Source organism: Crocodylus porosus, unplaced genomic scaffold (assembly GCF_001723895.1).
Source record: "Crocodylus porosus isolate Cpor-Errol unplaced genomic scaffold, CroPor_comp1, whole genome shotgun sequence".
Lineage (NCBI taxonomy): Eukaryota > Metazoa > Chordata > Crocodylia > Crocodylidae > Crocodylus > Crocodylus porosus.
In genome coordinates this window covers 40,004,266-40,019,558 of record NW_017728911.1, presented here as the reverse complement: position 1 = coordinate 40,019,558, position 15,293 = coordinate 40,004,266, and the positions used below count along the sequence as shown (strand labels likewise).

The window sequence follows — 15,293 nt, the reverse complement described above, 5'->3', positions numbered from 1 at the left end:
AGTATACAATACAACGAAACCACTTTAGGTCAAAAAAATAATCCCAGCACTTCCACAGGACATGACCCCACAGGGAGGCCACACATTTATGTCGATTTGCAAATCTGTTGTGACTTCATCATAAGGACATTAAGGTTTTGATGCATAAAAATCACACTCCAGTGTGATCTGATTATACCACACAAGAGCCGAAAAATCACAGATGGTTTTGCAAGGATTTTCTAAAGTAGCGATACTCAAAATGCTGTTAACTTGGGAACCATAACAAAACATTCGCGGGCACTTAGAGCGGTAGCATCTGGAAGCAAAGGATAAATAGCTTCTTAGGCACACTGACAAAACTTTCAAGAAAAGAAGGCATGTAAAATTCATAGTTTGAATAAGAAGGAGCATGAGCATGGCTGTGATGGAAAACACCCACATTGTGTCTGCAAAATTACCTCCCAATAGATCTGAAACTGTCTGGAGGCCGGAAGAAGCCAGGTATGGAGATGCGAGCGGGGTGCTCGACAAGCATGCTAGAAAACACTGTCTCTGCAGCCCGAGATAGCGGCACGCTGAGAGCCTTCCTGACCTCAAACGGCCTCTAGCTCCCCAGGATGGCTATCCCGCGTTCAGCGCTGGCGTGGGGCAGGGGTGACTTGCAACAGCAGCTCTTGCAGAAACGCTGGTTGCACCCCGCAGCGTTTCCAAGCCAGGCGGCAAGGGGTAGCCACGTACCGGGATGGATGGGTGGGGAAAGGAATTGGGGGTGAGAGAAGACAGCAGGCAGACTTCAAACCTGGCTTGAAGGAGTGCGGCGCTTCTGAAATCTTCCCTGCCTTAGATTGTTCTGCCAGACATAATAACACAAGGACAAGGCTTAAAAAGAAACAGCATAAAGGACAAAAATAAAAGACAGGCTGAAAAGAAGGAGTTCAGGAAGCTGTAATATTGAAGTGGTTTTAAAAGAAACAGTTGAAAGGAAAGCTGCCTGCACTTCAAACCCTGACATAACAGTCAGCTTTTCAGCTGCTCCAGCTCAAGGAGGGACCAACGCCAGACTGAAGAGGAACAAAGAGAATTTTTAATAAGAAATCAGTAATGCTGCCCGGCGACAAGGGGCACTCGAGTGATACGATGTCTAGCTCAGGGAAACACGTCTCCTGGCATCCTGGGGAGCGAGAGCATCTCACTGCAAACTTTCAGTGGGATAAAAAAAAAATCTGCTAGAAAACATTAGCATCAAGCTGAACTGCTGCACGGGCACGCAGCCCATTAGACAATTTATCTTACATATAAATAGCATAATTAACCTACGTGGTATATACATTGCATACCACCAGCCTGGCTTTTCGTTGGAAAACAAATAAATCTTTAAAAGTTTAAACCCTATTTACAGAATCGCTGCCCTATAAATCATTCAGATCGTCAAGGCTACTTTATTAATGCTTTTCTGGCTGCATGCAAGCAATAAGGAAAGGCAGAGGGCTGTGAATAGTTTGGTATTATAAATATTCCCCAACACGCAGAGACTGTCTTTTCAGCAGGTAATGAAACATATGACATACCCCTAATCTGTGACTGCAGGCTATTTCATGCTGGTTTCCTCCCAGTACATATTTCCAGTTGTTTTCAGCTCTCACATTGGAAATGAGATTGGGATATCTTCAATGTGCACAGAAGGGGAAAAGTGGGCTTGCTTGATTAGGTGCCAAGACTGATGTCATTTAGTTAAAAAAGTGCAGTTTTAATGAACACTAAAGTAATGCTTCGGTTCACACTCACTCAAGCTTTGAACACTAAGCTTTGCCCCAAGATAAGGAACTGCCGTAAGGAGGCCGCGGCTCTCTCGCCCAGCTTGGACCGTGCAGCATGCGGGCGGGCACAAAGACGCCTCTACCTAAGCGAGGCCTTGCTTGCCGCGGCAAAAGGATTCACAAATGTGGGATCGACTTGATATTGGAGACTCCGGTCCCAGAGCTAGAACGGGAGACAAGGGGTTCAGACAGGAGACAGCAAAGGTGTTGGCTGTAGCCGTGTTGGTCTAAGGACGCAGTTCTTTGCATAGTTGCGATAGCTTTTATTAGACCAACTAAACAGTTGGGGAAAAATTCTTTGCACGCTTTTGGGCAGTTCAGATCTAGATTTCCCCCTCCCCGGCATGCCTGAGAGTCTCAGAGATGGAGTTTTGCTTCCAGCTCATTTCGAACAAACCCATGTACTTCTAAAAGGAGACTGGCACCTTTTCAACATAGACTGAACCGCAGGAGGTTCGCAAGTACACTTGGAGTCACACAGCACATGTGTGCCCTCCCCTGTGAAGTTTTCCATGCAAGAACCTCAAGGCACTGCACAAACCCTAACAAGTGTAGTCTCCCGACGCACCCTGGGAGTAAAGCAAGGTCATCCTTCTTTACTGGAAAGTAAGCACAGGAAAGACAAGTGAGGCTGGAACTAGAATTAATTTCACAGACGTTAGGGCTGGAAGGGACCTTGGAAAATCGAGTCTAGCGCCCTGCCCCAGGGGCAGGAAGTCAGCTGGGGTCACAGAAATGGGCCCGTGATACTAGAAGAAAGAAGCATATTTGGCCATAAAGGCAGAGTCCAGATGTACAGGGGCATGCACTTGCAGCAGCACAAATTTGTGCCGCTACTTTATGCTGCAATGCACACCCCTGCACATGCGCTTTGGTGAGGGACAAATTGCCCCACTTCAGGAAACTGCCCTTTCCCCACTCCTCCCAGCTCCCGGCATGCTGGGGCAGCCAGGGCATGAGTGAAATGACCGAGACGCTCTGCCCAGCAGCCAGAGCACGTCCCTGGAGGACCAAGCCTCTGTTTGTTCTGGCACACACTGTTGTAGCTGTGCTGCTTTTTGTCTCGGCAGTTTGTTTTTTCCCATTAGCAATTTTTGCCCCGAGCTGCAAATTTGCAGCATGAGACACATTTTAATGTTCTGGGTATGCAGTTTGTGGCACCACAAAGAGGTTTGCAGCACCATAAGCCACACATGCCTGCATGTCTGGATGCAGCCAAAGAGTGCTAACCTTAGTAGCACTAAGCAAAGGTGTTCTTGCTTGGGTTTACTCAATTCTTCTCTTCCCCATGCTGTCTACATGTATCCATAAGGTCTCTCATAGGTACGCTAGGGATTGCCCAGCTTCCTTTCAGTCAGATTGACTGAACGAAGTGGCAGGGCAGACTTCAAGACATGGGGTACTCTACTTGACACGATGAACGTGTGGCTTTGCCATGCTGGCCCAGGTCCAACTGGAAATTCCCTGTGACTCAATATTGGATTTATCCATCCTTAATTTGCAAACCCCTATGTGCAGCAATAACCTTCTCTTGATATTCACAGGTCGCTGACCAGGCCCGCGCATGGCCACAAGCCAAGTGATCCTTGAAAGAAAAATTCAGATCATCTGTTCCAGCTGTGGAAAAACAAGTTAACCACTTCTTTGTTAGCATCAGGGCCCGGCTGTTTCCCTCGGACTCCCCACACTGCCGCCTCACGCTCGTGGCCACTACAAAAGTTCTTGCCTTTTGGTTGAAAGCAGAGGTGCCTACAAGAAGCCAGCTGCTTTCTGTGGTCTGCAACAGTCCTGGGTGCATCTCAGTCACCAATCTGGCAACTCACGATCAACCCAATGGGTGCAGAGAGCAAGGGACAAATGAGAACATTATTATTATTATTTTATCTCTCAGTCTATAGTTGTTACACCAAGCAAGGTCAGCTGAGTCGGGAATCTCGCCAGGAGCTGTACCATGGTAATTGCTCTGGAGTCAGTTGGCTGCACTCCTTTATGCACTTACTACATCCAGGGGGTTTTTCAACACAACAGAAAGGTTGTGACTCTAATGCTTATATAGATAGATGCAGATATAGATATATCAATCTATCAAAATCGATATAGATATAGATAGATCAAACTATCTATACAGATAGATAGATTGACCTATCTATATAAATATAGATAGATCTATACCTACATCTATTTTTTAATCCCCTGGGGATGCAAGTGAGATTTCAGTGATGTGAGGCCACCTGTGCACGCTCTGTACAGTGCAGAGCCACGTCCCATCTCCAGCCTCCAGTTTTACACACATGCTTTTGCACACCCAGCCTGTTTGTGTCTGCACATGTGAGCCTGTACACACGCTCACATTAGGAAGGCGGACACTCGGCTCCTAGAGTGGCCCTTTTAGTTGCACACTTGAATCCAGTTCAGATGCTGGTTTGGGGCTCTCCAAAACAATCGGCCTGACAAGCTTTATCGGGCTCACAGGCATCACCCAAGTTATTTGTCGCGGGGGGCGAGGGGGTGGTTAGGTTGGTTTCAGTATTTATGACGTCAGGTTGTTTTATCACCCGACATTTTAAATCCAATGGATCTTTTCCCTGCATAATTCACAGTTATCAGCTCTGACCTCCGTGGTGCTACTTTTGTTCCCCCCCAACACACACCATCCCCACCCCCAGCAATGTTCTAAAGGTCTCAATGAGATGTTAATGACCTGTCAATTACTTATGCAAAGCAGAGGAGGTCATCAGGGAGAGGAGGGTCACAGAATTATAGACAACCTCGGGAGGTCACATCTAGTCCAACCCCTGCTCCAAGCAGGACCAGCCCCGACTACATCATCCCAGCCAGGTCCGTAGCTCAAGTCAAAACATGTGTCTTCAGAATGGCTGGAAGTGAAGTGTTTTGTGTAATAGTCACTACCTGGTCATGTCTCATTAACGTGGGTTAGCGGCCAAGCTAAAAGCCAGTCGTGGCAGACTTTGAGAGCGGTATCTAGGTGTAAGTAAGGATGAACTACCTGCTCCATGACTCCGCTCTTCCCTTCCCATTCTGCCTGATGCCCTGGCCTCCCCTGGGGTGCACAGCACTGCCCTCCAGACCCGCCATGCTGCCGCGTGTGCCCAGCAGTCTCATTGATGCAAAGCTCTGGGAAAATAACTCCAAGCGCAGAGAAGCTGAACTCCTGGCTGGCAGTGGCAGGGCCGTGGGCATCTTCCGCTGCACCGTAACACCTGCTGGGACAGGTTAGAAGAAGCGGGGACTTTTCCTAGGGTTCACAGTTGTTTAAAATGGAGACAGAGGAAGTTTCAAGGGAATTGCTTGCTGGCAGAGAGAGACTCAGAACAAGGAAATTAGCAGCCCCGGTCTCCTAGCTCCATACTTCTAGCACTTTGCCCCTGCACTTGCATAGTGGTGGTCTTTCCGAGACCTCATGTTCAGTAGGGCTTCTCCAAATGGAAGCAGAGGGGTGACACGCTGCGGGTATTGCCCTCCCCGTGGAAGCCCACAGCTCGTTAGGACTGTCCTACTCCAAGTCTCATAGGGATTTTGAAAAAATGAGTTGTTCCAAGAGCCGGTGGGGTGTAGGATTTCCTTGCAGTCAGTGTGGTAGAGGTGGTATCTTTTTATTAGACCAATTAGACTTTTGCAAAAAAAAAATCCAGGGATATAGGTTGTAGCTGCGGTAGTCTAAAAGGATTTCCTTCCAGGCACTCCTAAGAGCAGGGCTCTGTTCTCCCCAGATTGAACTACTTAATGCAACTCTAACCTAGCTCTCACCACTTCACCTGGCAGTGGGTGTCACCCGCTCTTACAACAGAGACACAGAAATGTGAAGACCTGAACTCCCGGGGAGGGAGAAACAAATTTCAGACCGTTTTATTTTACACTTTGTACATAGGTTTTAACTCTATAGTATCATAGTTCTTAGAGTCAGAAGGGACCTAAACACTAAACATCAGGTCTGACCCCTTTACCCGGTCATACTTCGGCCCTGGAAACAGTGCATTTATTTGCAAGGGATGCAAAACTTTGCAGGGACATATTTTGTATTCAATGATACAGCGTTCGGTGTCAACCTGCCAAAGAGGCCATCTGGACGTCGCCAAGCAGAAGCACGCACTGCCCAGTGGAAGTGCCCATCTCATCCACAACCGCAGCGCTGGCTAGAAGCGATCCTTCAGTCCGAGTCCAGCACAGCACAGGCCGGAGACTTTCCCCTGCTAATTCCTGCATCTGGGCCACCAACTCCCAGCACACCAGGTTTTCCCCGTGCTTGCCATGACTTGGCATTGGAAGAGTTTGCCATTAGCAAGGGATGAACTGACTTCCTTCCTTCAAACACCTCCTTGCCCATCAGGAATAGCTGACTCTGGCTAACAGCCACCATCCTAATGAGAGCAAAGGATATTTCCTCTGGCAGAGCTCCCTCCTGGAGGCGTCAAGCGCTCCTTAGCGGCGTGCTGTAATGTATCGGTACTTCCAGCCCGTAATGGGTTGCAGTATGAGGTCCCTTAAAATACATCAATCAATAGATCACTTATGCTCAGGAACACCCACCCGGGTACGCTGACTCCGAAAGGACAATGTTCAGCAAGCAGGAGGCTGTCAGGAATTTTCTCAAAGGAAATCCTTATACAACGGACCCTCCTTGGCTCCAGCCCCACTCGAAAGAGTTAACTGGGACCTAAGTGTGGCGCAGGCCTCCTTCTGCCCCCCACCCCAGGAAACGGTACCATCAGAGAATACAGCTCCATGAAAATCACTTTTCTTTGTGCCCCTGATCTCTTTTTGCAAATAACGGCCTCATCCCACAATGCACTTCAACTCCTCTTGGCTTCAGGGGGGTGGAGATATTGCTTAGTACCTCGCAGGATTGGGCCCTCAGCCAGGTCTCCCTTTATTATTAATGCCTCGTGACTTCTAGTAAACACAGCTATTGATTTCCTGCAAGGTTATTAAGCGTTTATCTGGGAAGGAAATACAAGTTTTCTCATTTATAAATGATTGCTAGATTGTAAGGTCACCAAAGCCAAGGAACCCATTGTGAAGCCGGCGCGGCGCTGAAGCTCCCACCACGCGGCCTCTCCTTTTATTTTTAGAAGACAGGATTTAGCATAAAATAGTGATGACCCAGCTGTAATCTCAAAAATTTGCAATTGACAGCTAGATCATCGTGTGCCGTATTTCTGACTTGCAAATAGCTTCCATGGATAGCGAGGGTGTATTTATTAAACACAGCTAGTGTTGCATCTTTATTTAGCTCCTTCTGTTACCGCACTGTATAATTCATGAAATTGCCTTATAAAGTTAGAGAGGAATTAAAATGTTGACCAGCCTGTGAACCGGAGTTGACACTTTAATTATTTTAAAAGGAAAGCTGAGGGAAACTGAAACCTGACAAATAACCCTGTGCAATGGGGAAGATCATCCGCGGGGCCTGCCTCCGCTTAGGGAGGGAAAAGACAAATTAAAGTCAGCTCAAGAGCGTAGCACCCGCCCAAGTGCAACTGTTAGCTTAGTCCAACGCTGCAAACCAATCTGTGCTCCCAAATATGTCACATTCCCACTGAGTGGCGGGGAATATTTTGCACAAATCTCCTTGGCAAGCTGCGAAATGGGTTTTTGGGGCATTTCCCCTTTGCTTCCATAAAGGACTGGCTCGTGGAGAAAGGCCAAGGAGTTGGTATGCCCGAAAGCAATGCTCCTTCTGTATGCAATCTTGTCTCCCAAGAGGATATATCTGATCTGCTGTCGAAGCTGTACGATGTGGGGGAAGGGGGGGCCTTGGCAGGGAGATTCAGGCCGTGCTTTCTAGAAGCGAAATGCTAGCTCCGTTCCAGACACAACTTCCTCAACCCCCCCGCTCCCCCCCCCCCAAGCCTGGGGCTGTAAAGAAGCACCAAGAAAAGCGTCAAAGCAAATCGGGGTTGGGGCTGGGGGCTTTAGCCTACATGGACCTTACCTTCGTAGGAATGAAATCGCAAGAGCAAAAGAGAGCAGGTTGCAATGCCACATTCTCTCTAATCTTCGCTCTCCTGCATTCATCTGCCCCCAAAAAACTTCTTTTTTTTTTTTTACCTGCATCAGATGTTGTACACGGCTTAGCCCAATGCTATTTAATTAGCACCTGGAGAAGATCCAACAGAAGGTAACTTACCCGAGGCGGCTGCGGACAGGAGTGCTATCACAGGTGGAGCTGGCACTCGGGAACCTGGGGCTCCTGGGCCCCACCTTGGGGCCACCAGCTAGGGCTGCCTCGCACACCTAAAAGAAAAAAGGTTGCATTTAGGTTCAGGCCAAAGCACCTCGACAAAGTGAGCGCCCCCAAACAACGGTAGGCTGTTCTGGGTGAGAGCAAGTCAGAAAATGAAGTTCCCGTTCCACAGCCAACCCCAACATCCCGAAACATCTTTCTACTCCGAACAGGCATGCAAAGCCAACATTTTGCAATTGCCTGTGGAACAAAAACAAGCAGAAATAACTAAGTTGGGACCAGCAAAATGGTCCTGCTTGGAGCAGGGGGGTGGACTCGATGTGACCTCCTGCGGTCCTTTCCAGCCCTCGTTTTCCGTGAGACTACAAATACGTTTCATTACAATAGTGTCAAAACAATATACGTCGGGAGATGTAACCCAGATCACTCTGACCCTAGGACCCTGATTCTATTTCATGGCAACTTCCAAACTTATACATTTTGTTTTTGTTCGACAATGGATGGGAAACAAAACCGCTGGAACATTTTCAGAGAACAGAATTGGTCTGAAATGCCTCTTTTTCTAAAGAAAAAGGGCAGGGCTTTCAACTGGGCTCCCACTGCGGTCAGAAATGAGCAGAGTGCCCTGACGTTTGGAGATCTTCCTGTTGGAAATTTCATTAAAACAGATACATCTCCAGAAAAGATTTTGGCTTCGATGACCTGTATTTCTATGGAGATCTATTTCACTGAAAAACGTTCCAAGGAGGTCAATATGTAACGTGTCTAATATAAAACAGAGCATGGATAATGCAGTTTGATACTGTATAAATAGCAAAACAAAATTAAACAAACAAACCAAGACAAAACACGGGAACATTAGCAAGAATGAACCTCTGCAGAATTTGTTTCAAATTTTTTCCCAGCCAAAATTATATCGGATTTAGCCCATTCCTATAGAACCATTTTGATTTTGACCCAAAAAAGATATAAAACGACTTGGACAAAAATCTTTTAACCAGCTCAGTCCTGGAGGGCTGTCTAGAGAGATCCCGTGATTTGGCTATCACAACCTAGTTGTAAATGAAGGGGTCCTGACTTCTTCGGCGTTAGGGTTACAAACCCACATGATGCAAAACATTCACAGATGCCCAGAGGCAGGCGCAAAACTTCATAGCCGAATTTCCACACTACTGCATATCCAAGGGGTTTCTTTCCTCCCCACCCAGCTACTTCTGGTTCTGACAAGTCAGGCAAAGACCTGAAAAATCAAACTGGGTGTTTTCTGCCTCTCGCAGGATTGCCAGAGAGACGAAGCTTGCACGAGCACCAGAATGCCGATGAGAAAGTTGGTGTCACTGGTGATGATGATATACAAGGCAGAACAAAACCGACATCAGTCTTTCATTGCACTGGCTCTGTACTTCTTATCCAAACGTAGAAATAGGTTCAGGAAAGAGAAAGTCAGGATTTGAAGACCATTGGGGTCCTGTGTGTTAAGCAGAGCAGGGTGCTGAGCTTGGAATAAAGCCTTGGGTGACTTCCACTTCATTCCCCATGTGAACGCGCTACGAGCACACCGATTCATCTCGCCTGTATCTGTTCCTCAAAGGCGCTCGCTGTATGATTTTTGTGCATGACTCTGGGTGCGTTTAGTGGTTTGCAAGCAGCAAACTGCCCACGTTCAGCCTATGAAATTCTAGTTGCGTTTGATTAGCTTCACTTGGTGATGTAGGTCACCCCGATGCATTTAACACAACCCTGAGAGTCACATTCTGGGCACGAATGCTCTGATTTACATGTTCAGAATGTGCTTTCTTCATTTCTTCTCTCACATTTGCTCACTATTTAGCACTTTCTCCAACCGCATCCCGCAAGAGCACTGGCTAGGATACTTGTGGAAAATGAATATACATGGGGCACAAACACAGTTAAACTCAATGTATTTTAAGATGTCAGAAAATATTTGCGGAGATTTTTCCCTAAGCTCTAGCACCGAGTGAGAAGGTCCTATGAAGTTTACCGCCAGGTCAGTGCTGCTAACCTCCTCGATTTTTTCCCCTGACTGTAACTGTCCGTGTGTTGTGATTAAGAGAAACCCTTGGGCAGAGGGGGCAGGTGAGACGCTTCACTTCCAGGCGCCTTTTAAGTTTCTTTCAAGAAAGGAAATGAGCCGCGGCACGCACCCCAGAACCCCCGCTCCCTCGGAAGTCAGAGCACAAGCTTCATTAAAAGCTTCTGATCGTGGCAGGAGCAAAAATGCTACTGCTAGCACGTTCGTTTGGTCTGCTAATAGGCTCAGGGAGCATAATACGGTCCGCAGACTCAAATGGAGGAAACCCACACAGCCCTAAATAAATGATCCACCGGTGCCCCGGCAAAGGGGAAGGAGCATTGTGGGGGCTCGCGGCCCTCCCTGTGTTTACGGCTGCCCGTGTTACTTTCCTCTTAGCTATTCACGGCACTCCACGCCTGTAATAACTGGTATTTTGGCAGCTGACTCCCTGTAATCGAACCGGGGCTGTCAGGGAAATTTGTAGCTATTTGCTTCACAGGGTTTCTTCATTCCACTCAGCAACTGTCAGCCTCCGCCGCATGGTTATTGATGATAGGCGCTAATCAGGCCACAGATTCCCCACATAAATCGAGAGGCAGCAGAAAATAAAGTTTCTTCACACTGAGGTCATTTTCCACCCTCCCAAGTGTCCGCCGAAGAAAAGAAACACCAACTCGAATTCCTGCTATTAATAACTCCCGGGGGACGAGGGCTGGTGACAAGCTGGGGTTCAAATTCTCAGCTCCGGCTTTTGATGCTGACACTGAATTGTGTCTTTATAAGGTGACTTCAGGAGGGAGGGTTAGGGCTTGATTTGTGGAGTACCGCCGGCTGGAGGTGGGGATCTTCCGCCTCTTTTGCTGCACAGAGGAGGTCAAAGCGTGGCTCTTGCATATTACAAGTGACAACTTCAAGTACCTCAAGGGCGCTAATCCACCGTGAAACTCCTTTTCCATCTCATCTTTATTGGGCTGAAAATGAAATGCACTTCTCTCTTCTCCAGCCTGTCACTCCTCCTAAGTGCAAGCTGGACAAATGTAGCCCCGGTTCAATGTCAGACAATACTAATTCAAGCATGAGGTTGGGGTTTGGATTTTTTTTTTCCACGCCCCCCCAGATGTCAGAAAAGCTGCCTTTTGTCAGAACACAATAATTGCTCCGAGATGTCAGCACGCTGAAAGGCTACGGTGTTACAAGACATGGCAATCGAGGTGTAAAACAGAGGAAAGCAACCTGGTGCAGGAGGGAGTGGGCCGACTGGCTGGGCAGCAGCTTTGCGGGAAAGGACTTGGGGGGACAGGGGATGAGAAGCTGAACAAGACCCAGCAGTGTGCCCTTCGTGCCAAGAAGGCGACCAGCGTCCTGGGCTGCATCAGTAGGAGCGGTGCCAGCAGATGGAGGGCAGCGATTCTCCCCTCTATTCAGCACCAGGGAGGCCACATCTGGAGTCCCGTGTCCAGCTGCAGGCCCCCACTGCAGAAAGGATGTGGACACACTGGAGAGAGTCCAGAGGAAAGCAATGAAAATGGTTGGGGGACAGGACGGGTGAGGAGAGGCTGAGGGAAATGGGCTGACTTAGCCTGCAGAAGAGAAGACCGAGGGGGGATTGAACAGCAGCCTCCACCTCCCTGCAGGGGGGCTGCAAAGAGGATGGAGTTGGGCTGGTCTCAGTAGGGGCAGACGACAGAAGGAGCAATGGGCTCAAGCTGCAGCAAGGGAAGTTGAGGTTGGAGGGCGGTGAAGCACTGGGACAGGTTACCCAGAGAGGTGGGGGAGTCTGCATCCTTGGAGGTGGTTAAGCCCCATCTAGACAAAGCCTTGGCTGGGATGATGGAGTTGGGGCTGTTCCTGCTTGAAGCAGGGGGTTGGACTAGATGTGACCTCCTGTAGTACTTCCAACCTTCACTTTCTATGATTTTATGAATTCATGCAAGAGAAAGGGCTGCCCATTCATTCCTCAAGCATTTTATTTCCCAAGCTGCACAAGCCTTGGCACACTATCCAGATTGGAGCAATGTGTTCATGGAAAGACATCAATTCCACAGGACAAAGGGAAGTGGCTACTATGTGAGATAAGAGGATCCTCTTTAATCAATTATCAAGTTTAACGACATGCAGAAAGGAGGCCTGGCGCTCATGAATGCTAACAAATATCTAGCCAGGCCATCTTTATTTGTTCAGTTCTTCCTCTAAGTTTATCTCTATTTTTTCACTTGAAATGCACATTGTAGCAGCTGCCACTGGCTTCCCCAGTAAAAATGTCCTCAGTCCTGACTGTCTTCGTGCCTATATTTTGCAGAGGAGGAATGCCAGTTTTAAAGAGCGAGTCTAGCTGCTAACTGCTCTGCTGCTAGGCTGGTATAGAGCCTGCGGGTTGGAAAGGGGCTCTGAATCCTCTCACCTTTACCGCTGCTGGTTCAGGTGCAAGGTAGGCTGCTCACTTGGGTTGTTCAGTGATTTCAGTGACCTAAACTGATCTCGAAGTCCACTCGAGGCCCTGTTGCCAGTGGGAGCAAAGCCACATGCAGACTGAACTGCCCTTGTACCCTCGGCTTGTCTGCAGTAGGAAAAGGGTGTTTCTCACACGCGATGCAGACAAGGCCATGCAGTGTTAATGCACGTTCCCTGAAGGCCTTCACCTCAACCAATGAGCATGGTAAAGCTACAGCTTGCTTTGTCTACACTAGGCTTTGAATGCGAGTATTTATATCTATTTTTCCTAGTTAATAAGCCCCTCAAAGCAGCCACTCGGGGCCCGGTTGAGTCGCATCAGGTCTGCAAGACAACTTAACCTTCCTACCAGGCTGCATGGATAGCTGCCGCCAGCCTCGGTCAAGGAGGCTCCCTAATGAGCGATGGATCCACTTCTAATACAAGCTGTGTCTCCCTGTGGAAGCCTTGGATTTTATTATTTGCCTTCCTCCCAGATCTCTTTTGTGAGCTGAGCTCTTCAGTGGTGCTCCCCCCTTTCATCCCGACTGGGACAGGCAGCATGGCTAGTGATGGCTATATCACACATCTACCAGCTGCTAAACGAGCTGCCTGATATCTGGTGTCTAAAATATCCTCGCCGGTCACATTACTGAGATGGAACATAAAGACACGCACGACTGATGTGGAAGAAAAGCTGCTGCGATGAATAATGTTCTTGGAAAAAGATTAGACCTTTAATGCTGCCAAAGAGCATCAGCATGAGTTATCAGACATGTAAGTACTGGTACAGCTGGCAGTTCATTCAAGAATCCTTGTGACTTGCATGTTTGCGCCAGATCCTCAATTTTCCCTTTCCTTCGACCTATTCCCTTGTTAAAGACCATTTAAAAACAAAAAAACCCCACAAAAAAACCCACCACTCGTGAGCAAAAGATAGGCAAACAAATAAAGCAAAAACCCAAACCGTCAGCAAAATCAGGTCTCATTCATCAGCTGGATTTTTGTTCGCCTGGCTCCCCCCCGCTCCGAGATAGCGTGCACAGAGGGTGCGGGTTGCAGCAGAAGTGAGCTGCAGGTTATCAGAATATCACAATCAAATGCAAACACGCCGTACATAAGAGCAAGCAATGAATGCAAATCCCACTGGCAAGATTCAAAATGTAAAACAGGAAGTCAAGAGAGCGGTACGGCTCCAGAATCACAAGCCTCAAACCTTGCTAATTAGCCCCTGGAATGGCATGTTCCTTCCAGAAATGGTTAATTCTCTCCACAGTCTACTTCATACAAAAAAGCCCTCCTTTGAAGGCAAAGCTTTTATCCTTTTCAAACGCACCCTCAAGTTATCAACTTCATCATAACATCAAGGCCTGCTTTTGTTGAAATAATTTAACACTAATAGATCACGAATGCTGCCATGGCTCTTGTTGCTGATTTATCGATGGGTGGAGATTGAGGCTTGGTCACAAAGACAGAGCTAGCAATGAACAGGCTTGGTCTATCTTTTTTTTTTTAGGTATTTTTCTGCAACAGAGCGATACGGCCCTTCCCACTTCACATCGCTTAATACCCACATTCAGATTGATATCTGCTGTTAGTTTTTTAGCTGACTCTTTTTGGTGCTGATGATGGGAGCGGCAGAAATTTGTTAAATGATAGAACATCAATAACAGCGCAGGAAAAAAACCTGTGAAACCAGGATCCAAGGCCAGTGCCACCCAGTGTGTATCCCATGTGCACCTCTTCTGACAGGAGACATAGAGTCATAGAAAATGAGGGTTGGAAGAAACCTCAGGAGATCACATCTAGTCCAACCCCCTGCTCCAAGCAGGACCAGCCCCACCTACATCATCCCAGCCAGGGCTTTGTCTACCTGGGTGTGAAGGATGGAGAGTCCACCCCCTCCCTGGATAACCTGCTTCAGTGCTTCAGCACCCCCCTAGTGAGAAAATTCTTCCTAATGTCCAACCTCAACTTCCCTTGCTGCAGCTTGAGCCCATTGCTCCTTCTGTCATCTGCCCCCACTGAGACCAGTCCAGCTCCATCCTCTTTGCAACCCCTGCAGGGAGGTGAAGGCTGCAATTAAACCCCCTCGGTCTTCTCTTCTGCAGACTAAATCAGCCCAGTTCCCTCAGCCTCTCCTTCCATTCATGTGCCCCAGCCCCACAACCATTTTCATTGCCCTCCACTGGACTCTCCAAAATGTCCACATCCTTTCTGCCCAAACTGGATGCAGGACTCTAACTGTGGCCTCATCTAGTGCTGACTAGAGGGGAAGAATCACTTCCCTCCATCTGCTAGCAATGCTCCTACTAGGGCAGGAGCACGAGGAGCCCAGAAACCCTTTGAATTTCCAGCCATAAAAAGGATTATGAATTTGTATTTTCTGCCCAGACCAGTTTCATAGGGCCATAGGGATTGTAGGGGCAGAAGCAACCTTGGAATATCATCGGCCCGGGGAGTGGGGAAGGACTGAGATAGGGTTAGGGGTCCTAATGTGCTCAGTTACATCTCCTTTTCTAGGTCACTGATGAACATGCTGAACAACATAGGGTCCATCACACATACCTGTGGGACCCTATTTTCGACATCCCTCCATCCTGGAAAGTGACCATATGTATTTTCTGCCCAGGACCAGGGTCCTAATGAACCCACTCTTCTCATCCCAAACCCCAAGACAAGCCTTCCTCAGCTCCACTCTGCTTGGTGGGATTTCATAGATTTCATAGACATCAGGGCTGGAAGAGACCTCAAAAGATCATCGAGTCCAGCCCCCTGCCCAAAGGGCAGGAAGTCAGCTGGGGTCATAGGATCCCAGCAAGAT

At 48.1% G+C, this 15,293-nt stretch overlaps 2 long non-coding RNA genes across 2 annotated transcripts in view; one reads left to right on the top strand and one right to left on the bottom strand.

Moving 5' to 3' along the window:
* Positions 1–727: 727 nt before the first annotated feature.
* Positions 728–15,293, bottom strand: part of LOC109309222 — a 34,549-nt gene continuing 19,983 nt past the window's right edge. Inside the window, exons 2-3 of the long non-coding RNA XR_002100843.1 lie at positions 7,948–8,054; positions 728–1,181 (exon numbers count right to left, since the gene is read on the bottom strand). This is a non-coding gene — a long non-coding RNA (uncharacterized LOC109309222). The remainder of the gene's footprint in view (positions 1,182–7,947; positions 8,055–15,293) is intronic.
* Positions 11,801–15,293, top strand: part of LOC109309221 — a 20,785-nt gene continuing 17,292 nt past the window's right edge. Inside the window, exon 1 of the long non-coding RNA XR_002100842.1 lies at positions 11,801–11,833. This is a non-coding gene — a long non-coding RNA (uncharacterized LOC109309221). The remainder of the gene's footprint in view (positions 11,834–15,293) is intronic.